Below are 18,393 nucleotides of genomic sequence, written 5' to 3'. Positions count from 1 at the left end.
CCATGAAACCATCCACACAAAAACACTGACGTTTTTGGGAAAAAAATGAAGGCTTTTAAGTGCACCTTTTAATAAGGTATCAATTTTTTTTTTTTGTGTTAGCGTCCACCGTGAATTTTTTCCAGAGTTCTTAGACTCTCAAGCAGTAACAAGAAAAAACTTTTCTGTGCATGAGAGTGCAAGGAATGTTGTGAAACCAGTTTGGATCCAAACATACAGCGAGTGTTAATAGATTCTACCCTTTTCATTTTGAATCCTCCATTACCTAAGTGCAGCCTTCATTGTCTCTTTTACAGCCCACTCAGCTTAGCTCTGGAATCTATCCTTTATTACATGAACGTGCCCTGAGCCCAGCATAAGGAGTTTACGTCAGTGGTCAGAACACCTGTGACTAAGCACGTCTTTCGCTGCACTCTCCCCTTTTCTCTTTTAATGTCAAACAGTGCCCAAAATACGCCTCCGCACCACCACCACTTAGATGCTCGCTGCAGAGAAAATGACTGTTATTCATGCTGTACTTTGCTGCAGTGTTACAACAAAGCTTTGAAACGTATAAAGGCAGAAACCCAATTCTGCAAAAATAAAAACAATACTTTTTTTAAAGAAGTTTGAAATAGCAAGTTTACTGTGTGTTAAGTTGATAGTTACACACAAACTCATACTGTCAGTACATAAATAATGCATAACTTCAGTGTTTTTAGAGCTTATGTCTTAAGCAGCACACATTTATTTATTTTTATGAGAACTTCTGTGACATTTTGAAGATAAATATTGAAGTTACTTATTTCACCTAATTAAATTCATAGTTTGGAGTTCCCTTTAAAGAATGTTTTAAGGCTTGTTGGAGCAGTTAGTCTTCTTTCAACTGTAAATCGGAACATCTTTTTAATCAATATCAATTTTTTTGTAGAATGGTGGTCACTTTTAATATGAAATTTATCAGTTTGCATGCAAACTCCAATGTTGATTGAAATATTTCACCTTTATTTAAAACATTTTAACTAAAAAGGACATGCAGTCTTAACATTTTTAGGGAAAGAAGTACATCAAACTTCTTCTTAGTTCCACTTATTTGGAGCTCTATTATTTTTTTAATAGCATTCACAAAAACACACGTTTTCTGGCTGAAATAAACTGATGCTTTTCTCTGCTAAACACCAAATCTTCTGTCTCCCCTGATGTGAATGTGAAGTAATGCTGCTTAGTTTGCACAGCATATATCATTACATGCTTATAGAGACTCAAAAAGCTTTGGTAGCATTAACGGAACAAAGCAATCAATTATTAATGGGAAAAAAAGAAGAAGAAAACTAACAAGGATTATGTATATGGTAGGGCACAGAGATAATTCACATATGTGAGCATTCAGTTGCAAAAAAAGAATTCAGAAGCATGATGGTAACATGATTCTGTTTTTAGGTCTTAAAATGACTTTAAAGTTTGATCTAAAACAAGGTGTTTCACTGATCATCCAAGAAGCCTCTTCAGTTCTAACTGATAAAGTACATGACAAAGCACATAAGTTAATACCGATTGGGAGCTGCATAACCCAGTAACCTAAAGCAACAGAATACACCCCTTCAACAACACCCCGAACTTTGTCAGCAAGGAGCAACCCATCATGATGGACCCAGAAGATGGATCTATTGGTAACACAAGGGTCATCTTCAATGTTACATCCATTTTCACTGGTGTGCTGTGTAAACATAAGACAGTAACAGACCAATCTATGACTGAAAAAACACACTTATGACCTGTTGGAAATTCTTCCTCAGCACCATCGATTTCCAATTTCACTGGGAATTCTTTCATTTCCTAGAAATACGGTAGCGCTATGGAATATAGTCCAGTTGGGAGTTTTCTGATCTTTACTTTACAGGAAAGTCAAAATATTCGGGTTAGGAATTAGCAGTTCACATGCACTTAAGAGGCAGTGGATCCTCCTAAACTGCACAATATGGAGAAAGTGGACAAAAGATCAAGCGAAGTCAAGAAAACATCTGTTTCATAATCCTATTTCCCTGAAGAACAGAATCCTGCAATGACATGACCTAAATGACTAAAAATCTTTATCGAAAATTTAAATGTTGGCAAACCGCTTTAACTTCAGTCTGCTACTAATCTCACTGTTATTTGTCGCAAAGAATTTGGAAATGTTGTTCTATCTTGTCCTTGTGAGGACAAGCACAGACTGAAAACAAAGCATCAGAAAGACAGAAATAAGTTTTTGTTTATCTCATTTTCTCCCTCCCATCCATTATTTTCAGCCTGTTTTGAACTAATAAACAAGACTAAGTGAGCTTATTAATATTTAAGTTATTGTTCTACTTTCAACTTTATTATGAACTTTTCTTTCTTTCTGTTTTTTGCAGTTGCTGGACTCAAGTTGTACTGGTAAAAAACGCAACAACAGATTATAAACTGGTTGGGGAATGTAACTAACAGCTGTATTTATAACAAAATAACACTTAATAAAAGACAAGTGAAGGTGCCTCGTGAAAATAAACCAGTGCACAGGAACTGCTCTGCATCTCCAAGTGTAAACTTTAGTGAACAATTATAACTCAGAAGCATAAACTCAGATTTAATGCCTCGTTCTTCAAAGGTCGTTGCTTTGAACCGTTAAAAAGTCAGGTCTCTTAGGAAAGTGGTAAAAGCATTGCATCATTACAGGTTAGACCCACTAGAAAGCTCGAGGCCATCTTCCACTCTTCCTGTGAAAGCCATTACACAGAGAGGGTCACAGAAATGACGTCCGAGGCGCCTTTTCAAATGTTGATCTTACAGGGAAATGTATAGAAAGACGACAATTCTTCCTGGATTATTTTGTCAGATAACGCAGATAAAACACAGTGCAACACAAGAAGATTAATTGCAGAGTGGCGCGCTTTTTAAAAAAAGTCTGACGTTTCTTTCTTCTGCCGTACGCACTGAGCCAACACAGCTGAAGCGCAGGGAGCTGATTGAGCGAGAGCTGTCTAAGTGACGCATGATAAACGAACTGTCACAGCACTGTAATGAGAATCTTTTGCTTTCCGTGTCAGGAAATTGTTCTCAATTCAATGGGATGATGTATCCTCTCTGATAACTCTGAAGTGATCTTCAAATGCTGACGCACAGAGGAATTCATCTCTCAAAGACGGCAACGCCTCTTCGAAAACTGTTGGTGCCGAGGGAGTCTGGCTGTTAAAATGAACGAGGACAAACGTCTGCATAACGTCCGGTTAAGGAGTCATTTCATTGCAAGATTAGCTTTTTGGTTTAATTTTGAATGACATTTCTCTTCATCAGCCGACAAAGTGAAGTGCTTCTTTCAATGACAAAAATAACATCTTCAAAGAACAAACTCATACAAGACTAAAATACAGACAATAATAAAAGCGTCTATAGTATGATTTCTTTAACCTAACCTCTTGTGATCACTTGCTGACATTTCAAAGCTGCTCCAGGGTCTCATTCTTTAGGACAGAGATTGTTTTTAACCTCAAAAGTTCTCCTAAGTCATGCGCCACTGAGCAGATCAATGATCTATACTGCAGTTCCTCTGTACTGGTAGTTAATATGCAAATCTGCTCGGGCTGCATTCTGCAGAAACCATAAATTTTCTTTGAACAACTGGGAGGAGCTCAGATGGCTGTGATTAGAAAATGCGATCCTGTCCTTCATATCCTTCCAACTTCTCAGCATTTTTTGTGCTGCATCTTAAACATAATGCCATTGTCATCTATAGATTAATAAAAATACCTGCAAAGGGGCACTGTATGTCATTATTTCGCTATGAAGAAAACAAATACACCAAAAGGACTTCTCTCAGCACAAAAGGTAGCTCAGATCAAATGGGGCGCGTGGAACTTTGCGCTGGAGGTGCTGAAGGTTGAGATGGACATTGATTGGTGGCAGTGGAGCAGGTCTTTCCCCAGTGGTGCCTCAATATATCAAAGTTGGCCACTCATTTCTGAACAGTAGGAGCTGTGACAGCAAATGCTTGGCTGTCAAGTCTGTGGATTGAAATGCTTTAAAACATGGAATCAATCTAAGTACCTCTTGAGGTTATGGTAAAAACATAGATGGGTGAACTTAGGTTACAGGAAAACCTAACATTTTCACACTGGACAAGCAGGGAGGGGAATCTTCTTCTTTGTTTTTGTTATTGTTTATTGGGGCATGTTCGCCACCTACAGTTGGAAGAGGCTTGGGGAAAATGTAGGAGCGGTTCAAATCTTGTAAATCTTGCTCCAGGCTTTTTCTTTCACAGCCCTATTCCGATATGAAAGATTTGGTGTCAAATAACTCCGGCTTCTTGGTTTAACGTCCAACATGGGTTCAATGGAAGTTGAGATTTCAGCGCAGAAGCCCAAAACACACATATATGCACGATTACGTAGACATTTCATTGGAAGTGGTCGCTTGAATGAGCGTTGCTGAGGGCTGTGTGAACAGAACTTTACACTGGAAAGATATGGCAGAGATGTTAAGCTGAGTTGGATACTTTTTGACATATTACCAACTTAGAGATTTTTGCAATCCTGCTTTTAAAAAATGTCATAGGGCTATTGTTCTGAGAAAAACAAACAAACATCTAACTCATTTGTGGGACATGACTAGTGAGGACCTGCATATGCTGTAAATTTACTCATTCTAGTCAGCAATTAGGATTTCACTGGACACATACAGCACCTTTGCACCTCAGAGCCATCCCAGAAGTGATTATTTATGCTAATGTGCTACAGACAGACGTAAAGTCCATTTTGCTGCTTTGTTGTGGCTAAAACAAGTCAATTCCTGTAAATAGGATCAGGCTATAGAAGATCTTAGGGTGTGGATGTTTGTGTGAAAGAGAAGGGAATTATGAAATAGAGAATCTGTCAGATTTTCTACAAAAAAACAAAACAAAATAAAACACTGACTGCTGAAAGCACCAGGACCGGCACTGTGTTTATGCTATGTGCTGCAGCGGCTCTCAGTGTGTCTGGTTTTATGATGTCTATACATTTATAAGAAATTCTGAAAAGGACTCTTCAAAGACAGAGGTAGCCAGTGAAGGGACTTGAAGTGTGTGCTTAGCCAGCACTGTGACTTGTTTTTGAGTCTCAAGTCTGTCTCTGTGCTGCATCTTCAGAGAAACTACGGCTCTCAAAGACCCACTCCAATGAAAATTGGGTTTTTGCTGTTTTTAGCATATTCTTGTAGCATTTTTCTTATAATGGAAAACGTCTATAAAGAAAATTAAGATTAAAACTGCATTTCTGTGAATTTCTGTATTTAAATCGTTTAGGAACAGCTACTACAGCCAACCACAAGCTCCCTGCTGTAATCCACTCCAGTGCATCCACTTGCTGATAAATAGATTTGTGTACGTCTGACTCATAACTGTACAGCTGTAAAGCTCCAATATTGCTCGTCATTTTTGTTGCATCGCTAATTTTAGGTCGGGGGGAGAGAGTGTAAACAGAGGGATCATGGAAAAAGAAGGCAGGCTTACTCTGCGCCAACAGTCCTGCCCACTAATCATAGGCGACAGGTTTTTCAATTTTAGCTAAGACGACGTCATCATATTTAAAAGACCACTGGGATCAAGAGATGATTGGAGTGGGACTTGTGTAGTGGGTTTTTCAGGTGGTAAAATGTTCTGTTACAGTGGCTTTACTACGGATTCAAGAATCTAATATTAAAAACAAATATGATTCTTTAACTTTTGTCTTTGATTTTTCCTGATATTTAACTTTGCAATTATATCATTTTCTTTTAGGCATCACAGATGATTTTCAAAATTCTAAAGGATTCTAAAATGTTGGACTTCATTTGAACTTTGAGGAACACTTGAGGTCATTCAAAGAGTTTTCAAGTGTCAGACTTCACTGTCAGTTCGGTAAATTTAAAGATGCCTATGCTGTGAAGTCCATCCAAAGTAACAGAGTGGTCACTGAGTCACATTCTACACCAAAATGAAAAGATGTAAAGATAGCCCAAGCTTTTTGCGGACAAATAGAAGTTGAAGTTTTTTAATTCCAAATGATTCAATATATATCTAACCTAAGGGAAAGATTTCCCATTTTCAATGTATGTAGTTCTTACCTGATGAAATCATTCCTTGTCTTCACTTTGATTCTATAATGACTTTTGCTTCTTTTTAATGTTCAGAAAGGCTTAATTTGAGCGCCCACTTTCTTCAATCTGATTTTTCTCTCCACGATAAGATTTTCTGTTCTTACTGCATTTGTATTACTGCTAAGCTTTGTAACCTTTTGCTAGAGCCAAAACCTGCGGCAGTTAGTCACATTAAGGTTCCTGCTTGCATCACAATGCGGTGGCCGGCTTTCAGCTGATGCCCAAAGAAACTTCTCAAAAACCTTCACCTTTTCCCTCGCTCAGTTATCAGCTCTCAGTGAAAGAGGCCCTGCGGAGCTGCCGGTGCAGAAATGATGGATGCTAAACACCAAGTGTGTGTGTCTAAGGGACTGTGTGGGTGTGTGAGTGTTTTTCTTTTTTGTGTCACCTCGGGGGAATTTTGGGGCAGCTGGCCTTGTGTGTCGTTCAGTCAGTACTACTGTCAGTAATACTGTGGAAAAGTTCTGCTACTCCAGCTGCTTGGGACCATTTAGGTAAGATGACGGTGATTAAACAAGCCTCTGAAGTTTATCCTTTTTTTAAAAACAGCCTGCACTCTGGCAACTGCCAGGTTTCCCTCTCTTATCTCAGTTCACTTTAGGACCCGCTGCAAAAGCTGCCAAAGAAATGGAAAATCCTAACAGGTTTTTACTTCAAACGGCCACTGGGAAGGGTATAAATATAGAAACTTTCATATATGCATTAATCATTTAACACCGTCTGAATCCAATCAGCTGGGCCTCAACTGTGCCATAGCATAAGTATTGCCGTGCCTTAAAACATAATCCCAGGAGACTGCTTTGTTCTCACTGCCATGATCCATGCAGAGATCGTTAAATCTGACAAAGGAACATCTGTCTGAAGCCACAACCTCTATAACCGGGATCAGTACTCGGGTTGCTTTAAATCCAGTAAACACACGCATCTTTGTATTTTCTGCACAGAAGAGCAGATGTCAAAATACCTAAATCTGCCATCAGTAGAAGGAAAAAGAACATCGTTTTACCCAGATTCTATGACAAAAGTGACAGTAATCATGAAACTATTGGAAAAACGCTTGTTATGTGATCCAAAATCATAAGTGATCAAAAAGACTTGGTGTTTTTCTGCAACACATTGTAAGAAAAGAGAGAAAAATACACACCTTACCGTTCCTATTTACATTTTTTTTGTCTCCAAATCAATGCAGGAGCACAGCCCTGCAGTGATGCATTTGTAAGTGACGTACAGCAAAACTCCTGGGCCCCTGCAGGAGACCACACTGATTTACCGCCTGCCAAACTGATGAGCCTGAGAGGCACACAGTTATTGGCCACTCTTGGCAGGTGTGAGAGATATTACAGCTCTTAGCCGGGATCAGCACCTTTGCCAAGTGAGACATTTGGAAAAAATACAGACTGGCCACACATTCAGCTGAAGCCCCCACTGCCAAAGAAACAACATGCTGTCAGCTGGTGACACAAACTCTGGACACGAGTATTGTTTTCCTGAACACCACATTGCAGAGATAAGTAACTAGCTGTTGGCTGATGGAAATGCCATTCTCAAGAAGCGAGCTCTGCTTACAGTTTTTCTCAGTCGCTTTAGTACAATTCTCAGATCAGAATGAAATTCCCAAAACTATTTGTTCAATCTTCTTTTTTTTATTTTTTATTTTTTTTTCCTTTCTTTTCTAACTTGTCCTGTCCAACAGCTGGGCAGACAGACGAGAGCTGAGGGCCTCTTGTGTTGGACATATTTTGCTTTAACAAGAGGGGTTATTAATCTTCTGACAAACCAAAGGTATGTCTGAATAAACCCCTTTTGTAATTGAGGCCAAACTTTATTAATTTCAATCATGTCTGAAAATCTTTGGTGTTGGACCGGACGGAAAAGGAAAGAGGGGAAGAAGAGAGAGGGACGCTAGAGAGAGGGGGGGGTAGGGGGTGATAATAGGAGGGGAAAGGGGATAAGACCATGAAGCAGCATACAGCAACAAGTTTACTGGTTGTTAATCATTATGGTAAGGTTCAAATGCAGTACAAAAAGGGCGGGGCCTGTCCACACACACACTCAAATGTTATAAACACACCTGCTAGCTGCAAAAATGTCCACCTGTCGACATGTACACAAAACAGATAGTGTTCACACGCATACTTATGCCTGATAACCAACTAGTGTGAAATATTTCAGTCATTCAGTCATGCAAGCTATTAGTGCAAAGGTGAGCTAACACCAGTGCTCAGGTGAGGTTTTATGTTCTTCTAAAATGGATGGTGGAACGTGAAAAGAAGGAGGGAGAGTGCCCAGCCATCCCCACCCCAAGACCCCCACCGCAGCAGCAGCGGCAGCCGGAATCCCCCCAACGCCACACGGGAACCGGCAGGGAACAACCGCCGCCCGGGCGACCAAGACCGCCACCCAGGCCAGGGCCAGCAGGGCCGCCGCAAGGCCCCCAGAGCCAGAGGTCAGGGAAGCACGGAGGGAAAGAGAGCGCCGCCCCAGCCCAACCAGGAGAGCAGCCCCCCCGCCGCGCCGGGAGAACCCAACGCAGAGCCCCACCGGAGAAGGACGCCCACAGCCCCAAACGAGCACCCCACCACCACCCAGGAGTTCCGGGCATCCCCCCGCCCCAACCCCAGGTACGAGCCAGGACCCCCCAAGGGAGACCCGCTCCGCACTCCAGGCAACCATCCGCCCGGCCCACGGTTGGTCCAGGGAGGAGCGAGGCAGGGGGCCCGCCGCCCCCGCCCAGGAGGGGGGAACCCCGGGGAAAAAAAGAGGGCCCACAAGGGGTGTTATAAATATGGCCCGACCAGGCTCGGCCACAGTTGGAAATTTGGCGGGGCCCAGCACTCAGGAGCAAGGACCAGAACCCACCCCCCAGGGACCAGACACCCCCGGCTCAGATGTAATGTGAACTCCCCCACCGCGCGGAGAGAGCACCGCCGGGCCCAGGAAGCCGGCACCCCGGGGACACGGCCGCCGTTGCAAAGGGGGGCCCGCACCCCCCACCAGGGAAGAGGCAGGGGACAGATGGACCCAGGTCCCACCTTCCTTGCAAATTGTGTGTGCGTGTATGTGTGTTTGAGATGGTGTGTGTGTGCATGTGTGTGTGTTTATGTTGGGATGTATATATTGAGGGGGGAGGGGTGTGTGTACTAAGGGGGGTGCAGTTAAAATTGGCGGGTAGGGCACTAAGGGGACATCTCCTGATTACTCACAGTGACGTCCCCTCACCCTCCCCACCAAGGGGCCCTAAATGTCTAAGGTGCGGTTAAAATTGGCGGGTAGGGTGCTAGGAGGACATCCGCTGCTTGCTGGCAGTGATGTCCAAGCACCCCCCCTACCAAGGGCCCTACATGTCTAAAGTGCAAATAAAACCGAAAGAGGGGGGGCCCACTCCATACGGCAACCATAGGAGGGGGGCCACTGCCTAGTAAACCCCCCCCCAAGGCTCATCGCAGGCTAAGCCCCCCACCCCCTCACCCTATTATGAGGTTATATGAGGAAGGGGGTAAGTTGGGGACAGCTGATAGACTGTCCCCCGGTGGTCAAACAGCACCGCCCCCCCCCAGCAAGGGGGCCAGGCCCACCCAGCCCAGGGGCCCCACCCCCGGAGGCGCCGACACCCCAGGCCCAGCACCACCCCCCCCCACACAGAGAGAGAGGAGCCAGAAAGCGCCGGCCCCCCCCGGAGCAAGCCCAGGCCCCCACCCCCAAACGCCGGCCCTAGAAGAGCTCTGGTCAGGCGTCGACGGGACCGAGGCAGCCAACCGGCCGGGGAAACCGCCGATGGCCTCAGCGGAGACCCCGACCCGTCAACCCCCCCTGCCCCGTACCAATAGTGGACCCCCCCCCCTCCCCCAGAATGCCCCCCCACAGGTCAGGGCCGACAAGACCCCCCACAATATAAGCAGTCTCCAGAGTTTTTATTTTATTTTCTAATTCTAATAAATCTGCTTTCTCTTTGCGTTTTTTATGCGTTGAATAAGAGATGATTTTCCCTCTCATGACTGCTTTTGCTGCTTCCCAAAGAATACTTGGTGATATTTCAGAAGTATTGTTGAATTCTAAGAAGGTTGCCCACTCTTTTTTAAAGAATTCAATAAATTCCTGGTCTTTTAACAGAGATGTATTAAACCTCCAGGTTGAACCCGAGGGTCTGGGTACTTCCCTTGAAATAGTAACAGAAACTGGTGCATGGTCACTGATAATAATTGGATGAATGTTGGAACTTTTAATTTCTTTCAAAAGGGAGTTACTGACTAATAAATAATCTAAACGAGAGTGTGAATGATGAACTGGAGAAAAAAAGGTGAACCCCTTAGTGCTTGGATGACATGAGCGCCACGCGTCGCAGAGACCCAGATCATTCATGTACTGCTTTAGAATACTTGCAGACTGCCATGTACGCTGATTTGCTGCTGTGCTGAGTCTGTCAAGTTCAGGGTCCAAAACCAGGTTGACGTCTCCTCCTATAATGATTGTGGAGTCAGAGTGAGCTGAGAGTGAGGTGAAGAATCTGTGAAAGAAGGAAGAGTCGTCAACATTAGGGCCATAGATACTGGCGATGCAAAAGTCCTTATTCTGAATGGATATATTAATGATTACAAATCTGCCTTCTGGGTCAGTTACTGTGTCCTTATGAGTAAATGTAACATTTTTATTAATCAAAACTGCAACTCCTCTTTGTTTGGAGTTGAAACTGGCAGAATACATAACTGGATACTGGGAACAGCACAGGAGATGACCAGTTGATAAAGATAAATGGGTCTCCTGCAGCAGAGCTATATCTGCTTTAAGATCATTCAGGTGATTTAACACTTTCAATCTCTTTGGCCCAGAACCAAGTCCACGCACATTCCAGCTAACGATGTTTAGACTGTTCATAGCTGTTCTAACCGGGAGAGTGCAAGGCTAAATAGTGCGTGTGCCCGTCCGTGTGCGCGTGCACGCTGTGCGTTTCTGCTACACTGACAAGCGCTGTGCGTTGTGGGTGAACGTGTCTTGGCTGTCAGCTGCATGTTGCGTGCGTCCTGTGTGAGCCTAAGTGAGGTTTTTGCAGTTTATCAACGTGTGTGTGCGGGATCGCGTGTGCATGCTCTTATGCGCGCTAGTATGCGCGCGCGCCCGTTCCGTGCATAAATAAATACTTACCGTGGTTGCGTTGACTTTACCTGATTCACATATGAGGAAATGGGAAGGGGGGGGGGCAAGAGAAAAGAGAGAGGAAAAGAGAAAGAACAAAAAACAAAAACAACGAAACAACAACAGAAACATGAATGTGAGAGAAAGAAAAAACACTTTTCCTGAGAGGTGTGGATTATTGATGATCCGATTATTTCCTATTCAGTTAAATAAGTTTGCGGGTTTCTTCTGGGCAGCGCAGATGTCAGTGCGCCTCTGAAAGCCTTCAGCACAGCCAGGGTGTTACCTCTGGGTCCCGGAACAGCTTGCCATTCACAAAAAGTTTATCAACGGCAACCACCGCGCGTGCTCCAGCAGACAGGTGCTTCCTCCTCAGCGGGAAGAGGATTTTCCGCCGGCAGAGGATCTCGCCTGGAAACTGATCATTAACACTGTAATGTGTGTCTTTCAGCTCTCGCCCTCTGCTTTTTACCTGCATCTTTTGTTTATAATGTTCAAATTTAGCAACAATAGGACGGGGACGCTGATTGTCCGGCCTCTTTCCTCCGAGCCGGTGAACCCCGTGGAAGGAGATCTTCTGGACTTCTTCCTTGGGGAGTTTCAGGTGGACCTCTATAAAGGACTTAACAATGTTCTCCGGGACTTCCCCTGCCTCTTCTGGAATCCCTGCGAACACTAGATTGTCCCTCATGCTCCTCGCCTGAAGATCCAGGAGGGTTTCCTTTATAGATCGGTTATCCTCAGAAAGACGGGCGGTGTCGTTGGCCATGATCTTGACGGTCTCTCTGAGGGACTGGTTCTCCGCTGCGAGCTCCTGCACCTGCTGTTGGCTGAACTCCAGAGACTCTCGCAAACCTTGGAATTCCTTATGGAGGATCTCTATGGAGTTAATTCAGTCTCAATAATCAGAAATGCACACAACCGGTTTTACAAATGCACACGCTCCGATTCACAAATGTCATTTTATGCAAACGTGAAAAATAAATTCGGAAATACACACCCTGTGTTTCACAAACACACAGATTGTGTTTCACACATGCACACTAAATGTTTTACAAATGCACAATAAGTGTTTCTCACAAATGTGCACACTGTTTTTCACAAAAACATTTTAGAAATTCACAATAAATGTATCAGAAATGCACAGTAGGTGCTTCACAAACGTGATTTTTAGGTACACATGTGATGTGAACTCACAGATCATTCGAATTGCAGAATGTGCATTCAAAATCCCGTTCTCGTTTGTGAATCTCCCCGTGTGTGTGAGAGATTTTTCTACGGTGAATATTGAGACTCATCTGACGGAGCGGGTCGACTAATCTCACCATTGGCTAGTGAATCTGTCAATCAAACTCATCGGCAAAGCAGGCGGGTTTGCTTTTAACCAATCGAATGGTCCCTTACACTCCTCACTTTCAAAGTGACGAGGGAGGGAGCTGTTCAGCACAGCAGTTGGGAGGACGCGGGCGGCAAACATGGCGGAGAGGTCTTCTGAACGGGATCAGTCTCAGCCCGTAAGTAATGCATTTATTTGATCATTCCCTCGTCGTACGTCCTGTAATGTTATTGAATACTAAGTTGAAGCGTTCTCCTTTGCCAAGTGACATGTGTGAATGCTTTATGAACACTGCAGCCGAGTCGTTTGCAGAGTACCCCCACCGCAAATTAGCTTAGCTTTGTTTTGCTTAGCCTGTGCAAGTTGTGTCTGCCTGTGAGTGTGAGTGAAGTTCAAGCCGGTGTCGGTTCAAGCTAGCGTCTATAGCCAATGATCTGTAGGTTCTTAACATGATTCAGATGGAACTAAGGGAAAAGCATGCCGGATTTACAGCAGCAAAGAAAGTTTAATAAAAAGTATTGATTTGGAGACGGCGATTTGTTTAAACACTGATGCTATGCTATGCTAACTAGCTAGTTGTTCCATGTGCTGCCTTTATGTAAACGCGATCCGGGTTAAAGTTAGACACAGCATTTTCACAACCCAGACTTTAAGACGGGGTCGACTGTGCAAAGAAGTTAATTCATGTGACAATCATGAAAACGGCATTTTTTAAATATAACAGACATGAATCCACTGTTGAATGAAAGAAGCCTCATTAAGTTTCTAACGTTAGAACCCGTATTCATTGTGATGACCAGCCCTGTGAGATTGTGTCAGAGTGACAGCCACTAAAATCCCCGTATCTCTTTACTTCCAATGACGTAATGACAAGAATCCCAAACATTATGTTTTTAGGCTGTTTTGTAGTCAATAAGTAGTCACAGAAAGGGTGGATGGGAGAAATCAGCTGTCAACAGTGATTAGAGTAGAAGTTACTGTAAGTATTACTCACAGGCTTCCTGTGATCAGTGTCTTGTCTCTGATTTTTTTTTAAAGCTGTTCTTTACTACAAGCTCAAGTTATCATAGCAAGAGTGTTTTAAAAAATTCCCCTTTCATATATTTGAAAATTATGTAATTTAAGATCAGACAGCTAAATGATCTAATCCATGTTTGTTGTGTTTTTATTTATTCTCTAGGAATTACTGAAGCGTGACAGCGTGACAATCTTTTGTTCCTCATACCATCAGGCAATACAACTCTCTGGCAGGGCATCTTACAAGTAATTTCTTTTAATTTTACCCACTGATTTTCCAATTATTTACCTTTTTTTATCAATCTTTTTATTTTGTGATATTTCTATTTGTAATGCATGTGTGTTTATGTGTTTTTTTAAGATGGCCATTTAAAAAAAAATTCCTCAGGGATTATTAAATACCCTTCTATTCTATTCTATTTCATATTTTATCATCCTATTGTATTACTGTTTTACCTGTCAATTGGGAATTTAGCATTTTTGCCGCTGTAAATATCTGTCAGTTGAAATTATTTGTACTTGTATTCCATAGATCTTGTACCTGAGAAGATAGCAGACAACAACTGTGCAGACTTGGCCTTCTTCAGTGACGCTGTGAACGTTTATGGCTTTCCTCTGAGGTATTCATGTTATTCATAAAGAAATATTTTATTCACATATCAGGCAGTATAAGTACTTGGTTATTTGTACAAAAATAAAATTACTTTTTTTAGACTCCTCTCCATAAACAAAGGCAACTCTAAAACTTTCCCCTCATGAATAACATTTACCCCCCCCCTTAACAGTCTCTCTCACCTCATTTTTTTCCCCAGTGATACATGTAACCCACTCCTGCAATTTTTTTAACCTAGAAATTCTACTTATTGGCATCATACATAAGAACATTACATTTTAAATTGATGTGTACCGTATTGGCGACGCATTTGTAATTATGTGTTTGAGACATGATTTTCATGTTATTGTCAGGGTGAGAGGAGATCACGGAGGAGAACATGTGGGCATAGCCGAGTTAATGCTCACAGTACGTACAACTGACACAAACGGCTTCATTGTGGGAAAAGTGTACACACAATCAACGGTGAGTTGAACCTAGTTTTAGAAGCTTTAATATATACACAGGGCTCCAGACTGCGTCCATTTGGTCGCATGTTGCGACCAAAATTTGAGTGTGCGACTGAATTTTACACCCAGTCGCACATGTGCGACCAGTAAATTTGCCTCCTCCACCCTCCGTATTTTTTATACATTAAACATGAAAGGAGCACGTCAATGATCGATGAAATGAGAGATGAAATCATCAATGAGACGCGAGCGCACACGCACGCAGGCAGACACACACACTCGCGCGAATACTCATGAGACTGGAGCACACGCGAGCACACACTCGCGTTTCATTGAGTGATGCCTGAGGCGGCCAATGCGTGTGAGAAGAATAGGGAAAGTCACTGCAAGTGGCTAAAATATGTGGAGGGGCGGGGCCTAGAGATAATCGAGCGCGCGTAAACATCCGTGGGAAGGAAACGGAGACAAATATCATCACAACCTGATATGTGCGTCTGAGCTATGAGCAAGCGAACTATTGATTCGTTCTTCCGACCTGCAGCTAGTGTACTAGTGCCAGAGTGTACAGCAGGGGTCTCAAACTTGCATGAAATCGAAGCTGCAGCGAGACTGAAAGAGACCAGGAATTAGGAGTTGTCCTTAACATTCAATTTCGTTTTAATATGCCTCTCCCCCTAAGTATGATCTGTGATATTACATCTTTTATAATTATTTTAATGTTTTGTAATGGATGTAGCCTTTTTTTAATCAGTTGGTATTTTAAATTATTTTAATTGATCAGTGAACTACAAAAAACCCATCAGGACGCATGTCCCATAATGCATTGTTTTTTAGTCTGTAGGGCAGCTTTTAGTCAATTCAATACTAAATTTCCAGCTGCGTTCGCTCTGATTGGTGTTTTGCTCTCACCCCTTTCTCGTGATATTTTTGTTTTGATTGACAGGTGATGTTGGAGCAAAAACAAAAATATGTCTCACACCAGGTGATCTGTGCAGTGTTGCGTCCATCTGGGTGATCTCAAACACGCTTATTGTGCATCTTGGCTGAACCTATTTGGTGTCACCAACATGAATTTCCATCCTCTAATATTTACATACATTTAAGTATTGTTTGAAACTGTGAAATTACGAAAGGTTACTACGGTAATCACTTGTTACTAAAAACTTTTTTTTATTTTATTATTATTTTAAGTATGGTATTTTTTTTACTTAGTTGTACTGTCGTGACAGCGATGGTGCTGTCAGTTTACCTTCATGTTGCATCTTCAAAAGTGCAGAATAAAATATGACACTGAATTAGAAACAGCACATTGTAATTTCTGCATCTATTGTTAAAGTATTTATTTGTAATACAGTGGAAATTAGTAGATTTGGTTAGAATGTTGATTTACGGTATGCGCCCCTAAATTTTCTGGTTGTGCCCCTAAAATTTTCAGTTAGGGTCCACTGTGCTCCTAGTGAAAAAAGTTAGTCTGGAGCCCTGATACATAAAAGTGAATGATGTATTAAAAATAAATCTGACAATATAATATTTCTTTTTGCTTTTTTCCAAATACAGGATTGAGCCCCTCTGGTGTGATGTCTTCGTGAGTGTTACTGGTTTATATTACAACATCCTGCACTCTCCTGAGGACCAAGACTTGCTCAATATCAGTCACATCACGTATTCTGCTGCCATTACATTTTTCTACCACGCATTCAGGCCAGTTTGGATGTCTTTAGTGACGCGTGGGACAGCCATCCAATCAGGACGGAGCAAAGCATGACACCAAATCAGCTGTGGCAGTTGGGCTTGACCCAGAACCCTGTTTCTGATCCCCGGGTAAATGCTTTATTTAATCTCACTGTACTGGACAACTGATTTGTGTGCAGTTTGACTAAAGTGGAAAGTATCAAGAAGAGTATCATGAAATCATAATGACTACAGTGAATTTTCATCGAAAATGAATGAAAAGGATTATTGTTGTGTGGTGCAAACAATTTCCCTAAATTGTTTGTTTGTAGGAATAATAGCACATCTGCAAGTTCAAAATGCATCACAATGCATGGCATTATGAGCCATCAGATGTACTAATGTCACTACTTTGTTAAGGTTCACTTATTTGCAAATTATAAACAGTTATGGAGATATGAGGTCTGCCTGCAAGCAACAATATAAGTTATTATTAGTCGGTCACTGTTCCTACATAATCTAAAACACAAAAAAAACAGTGCTGTTCATAAACAGTATATATATATATATATTTTTTTGTCAGGGTATGCTGTTTCCAGAGATTGAACGGGAGGAGAGTGGATCCATGGCTGAACCTCATCCTGGGATCAATGTCCTGGTATGGGACAGTCCTCTTTTGGGTCCACAAATGTTGGAACTGCAAGACGACATCAATCCATTGTGGAATTCAGACCGTTTGGGAGTTGACCTACATCTTTACTGTCCAGTGTGTTTAGAACTTAATTTAGGCGACATAATTACATACAGAAGAAGAGAGACTGAGCGGGGCAAGACAGAGTTCAAATCAATACTGCTGTATTGTTCAAGGGACTTCATTGTATGTAAGGAAGTTATGAAAATTAGTTCCAGTTTAAATAAAATTCAAATCAGTAGAGATCCCACATTTGCTTAAATTTTGATGTTTTAATCTGTCCATGTTTTCACTGAATTTTACTCTGCAATAAAGGGTGAATGTTTGCACTTTGTTGTTCTATGACCATCTTTTGTTGTGTAGTATTTAACCAGCTATAAAACCCAGAGAGATGAGGATCTTTTTTGCAAGGGTGACCTGGCCAAGAGGTGTATATGTATATGGTTACAATATAAAATCAATGACATTTGAGTTATTAAAAAAATAAAATTAAGGTCAAGCAAAGTGACTTCGGGCTGAGCAGGGGAGGTGTATTGGGTATCTGGGATTGACAGTGAGATGAACTTGAGGTAATGTAGTCCCACTGCGTGGTACGGAGCAAAGTGATGCCAGTTTCTCCACAAAACCTGTGGAAGTTGAAGATTTTTCTCTTCCACCTTCATATGATCAAAACCGTGTCTGAGTGTTGAAATGACCGAGCATGAAAGCTAAGAGAATAACGTACAAACAATCCCGAGTGAAACATTCATTTCAAATCTCATGACCAGTACAGAGTTCGATGGATTCAATGTCAACTGCATTCAACCACTGTTGCCTTGCTCCCAGGTCCACTGAAAAGTTGCACAAGCCAGTCATTTTTGACAACCGAAGGCAATAAACCGACAAGCCATGCTAAGGCTAACACGCTAACGACCGACTGGTACAGAATCAAATATGGGCGGGGCTTTTGCCACCCGCAGAAAGCGTAAAGTGTAAGGGGCCATACGATTGGCTAAAAGCGAACCCGCCTGCTTTCCCGATGAGTTTGATTGACAGATTCACTAGCCAATGGTGACATTAGTTGACCCGCTCCGTCAGATGAGTCTCAATATTCACCGTAGAAAAATCTCTCACACACACGGGGAGATTCACAAACGAGAACGGGATTTTGAATGCACATTCTGCAATTCGAATGATCTGTGAGTTCACATCACATGTGTACCTAAAAATCATGTTTGTGAAGCACCTACTGTGTATTTCTGATACATTTATTGTGAATTTCTAAAATGTTTTTTGTGAAACACAGTGTGCACATTTGTGAGAAACACTTATTGTGCATTTGTAAAACATTTAGTGTGCATTTGTGAAACACAATCTGTGTGTTTGTGAAACACAGGGT

The 18,393-nt window shown here is 42.2% G+C and overlaps 1 protein-coding gene and 1 long non-coding RNA gene across 9 annotated transcripts in view; one reads left to right on the top strand and one right to left on the bottom strand.

The window, feature by feature from the left end:
• The window catches only part of frmpd3 (FERM and PDZ domain containing 3), a 113,602-nt gene that overhangs the window by 71,940 nt on the left and 23,269 nt on the right, over window positions 1-18,393 (bottom strand). The gene's annotated exons all lie outside the window — the stretch shown is intronic.
• LOC144994900 (uncharacterized) lies at window positions 12,614-17,344 on the top strand. Of its 2 annotated transcripts, none has more exons than XR_013658587.1 (7): window positions 12,614-12,752; window positions 13,755-13,837; window positions 14,124-14,211; window positions 14,558-14,669; window positions 16,211-16,238; window positions 16,355-16,474; window positions 16,908-17,344. It is a non-coding gene; the product is annotated as an uncharacterized LOC144994900 (long non-coding RNA). The 2 variants fall into 2 exon arrangements; XR_013658588.1 differs by having other exon boundaries at window positions 16,375-16,474; window positions 16,908-17,099.

This window comes from Oryzias latipes, chromosome 10 (genome assembly GCF_053564925.1).
Source record: "Oryzias latipes strain Hd-rR chromosome 10, Olatipes_Hd-rR_3.1".
In the NCBI taxonomy this organism is placed as follows: Eukaryota; Metazoa; Chordata; class Actinopteri; order Beloniformes; family Adrianichthyidae; genus Oryzias; species Oryzias latipes.
The sequence above is the reverse complement of the archived record's forward strand: the minus strand, read 5'-3'. Positions and strand labels throughout refer to the sequence as shown.